The sequence below is a fragment of the Cherax quadricarinatus genome, chromosome 43, assembly GCF_038502225.1.
Source record: "Cherax quadricarinatus isolate ZL_2023a chromosome 43, ASM3850222v1, whole genome shotgun sequence".
NCBI classification, from domain to species: Eukaryota; Metazoa; Arthropoda; class Malacostraca; order Decapoda; family Parastacidae; genus Cherax; species Cherax quadricarinatus.
Window position 1 is genome coordinate 8239245 of NC_091334.1, and position 6000 is coordinate 8245244.

The 6000-nt window shown below is 40.2% G+C and overlaps 1 protein-coding gene across 5 annotated transcripts in view; it reads right to left on the reverse strand.

The window, feature by feature from the left end:
- Nucleotides 1–4350, reverse strand: part of LOC128694235 (transmembrane and coiled-coil domain-containing protein 6) — a 62773-nt gene extending 58423 nt beyond the window's left edge. Inside the window, exons 1-2 of one of the 5 annotated variants that reach the window (XM_053784255.2) lie at nt 4257–4350; nt 1172–1332 (exon numbers count right to left, since the gene is read on the reverse strand). The gene's annotated coding sequence lies outside the window, so the exon portion shown is untranslated. Of the gene's footprint in view, nt 1–1171; nt 1333–1462; nt 1482–3619; nt 3812–4256 lie in introns of those variants that run through there. The other 4 variants (XM_053784253.2, XM_053784256.2, XM_070093553.1 and 1 more) reach the window with 4 other exon arrangements.
- Between the last annotated feature and the right edge of the window lie 1650 nt (nt 4351–6000).

The following is a 6000-nucleotide window of genomic DNA, read 5'->3' on the forward strand; positions in this document are numbered from 1 at the left end:
AGGTACAGAGCTCTATGGACAGATATGTTGTGCGACAGAGGTCCAGTGACTTTCAAGCTGATCCTAGTGGCATTAAAAGAAGAAGGGAAGTAACCCCGGAAAAGGACGTGCTACCTAAAGTCCTAATGGAAGGGGATTCCCCTTCTAAACATTAACAACTTCCACACTCTCCCCTCCTCCCATCCCATCAATCATCACCAGATCTTCAATAAAGGTAAGTGTCAGTTTGTGTGTATTAAAATTAATATTTCATGTGGTAAAAAAAAAATTTTTTTTCATGCTTTGTGGTGTCTTGCACGGATTAATTTGATTTCCATTATTTCTTGTGGGGAAAATTAATTCACCTTACGATAATTTCGGCATACAATGAGCTCTCAGGAACGGATTAATATCGTAAGGTGGGGGTCCACTGTATGTGCATACTTTTAATAAAATACAGCTTCTGATTACAGCACAGTAAAAAATTTTGTTTGTGCCAATTTAAGTGTAGTTAAATGATGCAAGCAAGTTCACCTTGGGAAAATATAACAGATGACTCACAAAATCATAATGACACGATTACAAATAAACCATACCAAATAAACCCCAGGCTAGCACATAAATCACTGGGCCAGCAACCTCTCTATGGTGTATAAATATATATGGTGGATGAATTTGGTAGGGTATGTAAAAGAAGAAAATTAAAAGTGAATGGTATAGGAAAGAGTAAGGTGATGAGGATAACAAAAAGGATTAGGTGACGAAAGACTGGATATCAGATTGGAGGGAGAGAGTATAGAGGAGGTGAATGTCTTCAGATATTCAGGAGTGGACATGTCAGCAGATGCGTCTATGAAGGATGAGGTGAATCACAGAATTGATGAGGGGAAAAGTGTGAGTGGTGCACTTAGGAGTCTGTGGAGACAAAGAACTTTGTCCGTGGAAGCAAAGAGGGGAATGTATGAGAGTACATACTATCCTTCATTCCCTGTTTCCTGAAGTGCATGGACATCACAAGACAGATATTTAACTGGAACAATACTCAACTTGTTGGTAGTTTATTTTTAAATTTAATGGAGCAAATTACATTCATATTAAGAACTTGAAAAATAACTAACTTAGAAAGTTGAAAACCTATCTCACATTTCATTGCAAATATAATATATTATCAATAGTACAGCATCCATCTTACTGTCAAATTTTTGCAAGCTTTCACAGTCATGAAGGCGGACCACTGTACCAATAACGTCTACTTTAGAAACTTCCTTGTTTCTGGCAAAAAAAATTTTCGTCTCGTCCACTTCCAGATCACCCAGGAATAATTTCGTACAGCTCTTGGAATTCATGAAGGGGCTGTAAAACAAATAGTACTTTCTGTAATTAATAAATCTATCAAATCCTTCTCATATCTTTGTCTCATTACAACACTATATAACACATATTTAGATGAAAATTAATGACTAAACTGATTACTATATACAACCTCTTCTCATTTAACGACGGAGTTCCATTCCTAAGACCACGTCAGTAAATAAATTCATCACTAAGCAAGGAGCATACTATAATGGTAGTGGGTCAACCATACCTGGAGAGACATCTTTGACATTTTATAAAAATGTCACAGTTGCACCATTTATGACATTTTTAGTATATTTTTAAATGTTTATACAGTAGTGTGCTGTATATTGTAATAAATCAGAATAGAGGAGATATGCATACTGGTCAGAGAGCCCCTCGTAAGTCTGAGTCATCGGTAAATGAGTACGTCGTAAAGTGAAGAGAAGCTGTACTAGGGGTGAGCAAGTTCTTCAATAAGAAGAGCCACATATAATACTTTTCATTACATTTTTGAATGTACAAGAGCCACATAAAGTATTATAAAATAGTATTTAATTTTAAACTAAAATCAATTATAAATCAAAAAAGTACTCATCTACACTGCACTGTACTAGTTATGTTCCACTACTGCCACAAACACATAATGTGTGTGTACTGTACTGCATGAAGAATATTGGCACAGAATCCAGTTGCATCATTCAACTTGTTTAAAACATGTTTTGATTATGTTCAGTGAGTTTAAACAGCAGTTTGGACACAATGCATATGGATGTTTGAAAAGATATGTGAATTACCTGGAGTCTACTTGGAGGGTATTCCAGGGATCAACGTCCCCACGGCCCGGTCTATGACCAGGCCTCATGGTGGATCAAAGCCTGATCAACCAGGCTGTTACTGTTGTCCGCATGCAAACCAACATACAAACCACAGCCCAGCTAGTCAGGTACTGACTTTAGGTGCCTGTCCTGTGCCTTCTTGAAGACAGCCAGGGGTCTATTTGTAATTCCCTTATGTATGCTGGGAGGCAGTTGAACAGTCTTGGGCCACTGACACCTACTGTGTTGTCTCTTAGTGTACTCGTGGCGCCCCTGCTTTTCATTGGGGGGATGTTGGATCTCCTGCCCAGTTATTTGCTCTCATAGGGAGTGATTTTCGTGTTCAAATTTGGGCTTAGTCCCTCTAGGATTTTCCAAGTGTATATTATCACGTATCTCTTGCCTGTGTTCCAGGGAGTAAAAATGAAGGGAATTCAACCATTCTGAGTAATTTAGGTGCTTTATTGTGCTTATACTTGCCGTGAAAGTTCTCTGTATATTCTCCAGGTCTGCAATTTCGCCAGCCTTGAAGGGGGCCATTAGTGAACAGCAATATTCCAGCCTAGAGAGAACAAGCGATTTGAAGAGAATCATCATGGGCTTGGCATCCCTACTTTTGAAGGTTCTCATTATGCATCCTATCATTTTCCTAGCAGATGTGGTAGATACATTGTTGTGATCTCTGAAAGTGAGATCCTCTGACATTGTCACTCCCAGGTCCTTCACATTAGTTTTTCATTCTATTGTGTGATTGAAATTTGTTTTACACTCCGATACACTTTTAATTTCCTCGAGTTTTCCATATCGGAGTAATTGAAATTTCTCTTCATTGAACTTCATATTGTTTTCCACAGCCCATGTAAAGATTTCGCTGATGTCCGCTGGAGTCTTTCAGTGTCATCAATGGATGACGCTGCCATAAAAATTCGGATGTCATCTGCAAAGTATGACATGGTGCTGTGGCTTACTTCTCTATGTCGGATATGAGGATAAGGAACAGGATGGGGGCAAGTACTGTGCCTTGTGGAACAGCTTTTCACTGTGGCTGCCTCAGACTTTACTCTGTTTACTATTACCCTTTATGTTCTAGTTGTTTGGAAGTTATAGATACATCTACCAACTTTTACTGTTATTCCTTTATGATGCATTTTGTGCACTATTACACCATGGTCACACTTGTCTGGTATTGTGCCTATGGGTCCAGTCCTAAATAATATTCCTTCTATAGCAAGCTAAATGTGTAAACAAACTTTATTTCTTTCCGCAGTATACACAATGTTGTTTATATATAACAAAAATATTGTTATCACAAAAGAAAGCCACTAGTACAGGTATACATAAGTACAATTATCAGTGTAAGTTACCTAGGATAACTGGGGATTACTCCAATAAATTATACCACAACTTCACTGTAATAATAAAGTACTCTGAAGAAATTTTAACATGCTGAGACACGAATATTTAACATGGAAAAATAGCTTACTTACATATTTAACAAAGCTACTCAGCCACTGCCACGGTGACTTTAGAACGCATCATATATAGCTGAGCTTATCTACCACAAATGATGCAGAGAAACACAGCGTATGAGTGGAAATATGAGAGTAATGCTCGGAGTTACACGGCCTTTTTTCTTTCTTTCTTCGTTGGGTTTATTAGGGCCACTGAGAGAATAAGCCGTATTGAACCCGACTTCCCGATGTTCAGGGAAGATTTGTTGCCCAAAGCTGGCCGATAAAAGAAAATGAATAAAAGTTCCTTTGTATATATAAATAGAAACTTGTCATAGAAACTTGAAGTTTCCAATTAGATCCGGTGGACTCCCTTGGTGAGCCCCATCAGAGCGGGACGCCTACATCCTCACCTGATTTCAGTAACCGGCTTCCCACCAAAGACCGTTAAAGAATTACACTCTAATAAAAATTTCACTTTTGTCGTGTTCCTTGTAAATAAGCATCGTTTCCCAATTCTTTATAACTAAACAAAATTTAAAAAAAAGAAATTTTGATCCCAAAACTTTGCTTTTGCAGTCAGAACACTTCTGGAACACTTTCAGGAAAGACTGATATAAAACTATTGTTCTAGGGTTTTGCTTGGCAAATATAAAAACAGGGGCTCACAAACCAGCATTCGGAGAGAGAGTGCAACGGACAAGTGAACTAGCAGCAGCAACACTCACAAGAGGCATTCTCGAGCTTCCCCAGCGCTCGGACGCAATATCCGAAGCTAGGGGTGACTCCAAAAATAACCTGTAGTGCTTGCTGCCTTTGCACCTCCTGACATCGTCTGCTGCTATGCAGCTGCCACACCCTTCGAGCCCAGTGTGGGCGGGGTTTGTGGCAGCCCAAGGTGCCTAGCTTCTCCCTCCGAGCCCCGTGGGGGCGGGGAATGGGGCTAGGCCTGGGGACAGCTGGTCCCAGAAGACGAGGAGGTACTTGTACCTCCTCCCATGGCAGACATTGATCTGAGACACTTGCAACTCAATTGCCCTCAAAGATTTGTTAAGTTACACCATGAATTAATGAAAGTTCCTAGACTTCACCTTACGAAAGCAGAAAAAACAAATGCGATAGTAATTACGGACAGGTAGATTATAGGGGAAAACTGACATATTATTAGAAAACAGGGGAACTGACGTGCTCCTTAACATTGGCTTTAACACCAAGCAGTAGCAACGCTGTATAAGCCATACGGATTTAGCCCATTTGTCATATTCCTGCCTTGGTCTCCAGCTGTTTGGTGGAGGGTTGTATATCAGTGTTATCACCACCTTGGGTCCCCCAGCTCTGAGTCTGACTCATATGTAATCACTTGATGTCTCTCCATTATAATTTAAACATTAGCTAGACAAGACTCCGTGAAGGGAGTCTGCAACTGGGTTAATAGTGTAATAAAGAGGAAGCGCTAAACCCGTAGAGGTCACACGGCGCCTAGGGAATGGGAAGCAATCAAGTTTGAAGCAGAGAAGGGTAGCTGTAATTCCTTGGATCAAGAGCCCTTCATTAGCATGAAGGCACACTCGTTGAGTGTCAGGAGGGTCAAGCACTCTCCTCTTACCTCCTCTTACCATAACTCGTCCTCACTTCTCTTGTTACCTTCTGCAAGTGGTATATCCTATTAATAAGAAGTTCTTGATCCAAGGAATCTGGAGCTACGCGCCCTTTCCTTGCATTAAGCTTAATTACCTCTCAGTCCCAATATGGTGTGTGGCCCTTATGAGTTTATCGCTTCACAATGAATATAATAATAATGATCACTGTAGCTGACAGTGTTATCTTCACTGTTTACGTGGCACTGTTATCTAACCAGCACCTGCTGTGTCTCATTTAAATTACAATTACTATTAGATTCACTGAAAGCACTAAACCCGTGGAGGCCAAAAAACACATGTGGAATGGGAGAGAATTAAGTTTGATTCGAGGAAAATTAAAGCAGCTTTATGTACTAGGTGCCGTAGAATATGATCATAATCAATGTGAGTGTTAAATTTGCCAGGAGGCTTAGGCAGAATTAGGACTGTGCAAAGGTTAGTTTTAAGTGACGGGTAATGGTGTACTAGTGTAGCGACTTCACTGGAGGTTAGTGCATGAGAAAATGAAAATCAAAGTAATTGCAATAGGTTAGTTTCCGTTAAAAGTCAGAGTACGTCAAAGGTGGGTCATTGAGAGCAAGTGTGGGGCAGTGTTAGGGCAGTGTGGACGTCGGGCAGAAACCTTGCATTCCTGCTAATAGATAGGACAAACTGTTAAGATATGGTTGACTGATTGTTTAACCTGACAGTCCTAGTAGAGCGGTGCTGGTCGTTTCCCCTTATGGTATCCGTGAATGAGAAGCATGAAAGTAGTCTTCGATGGCCCGTGGCCTGGTA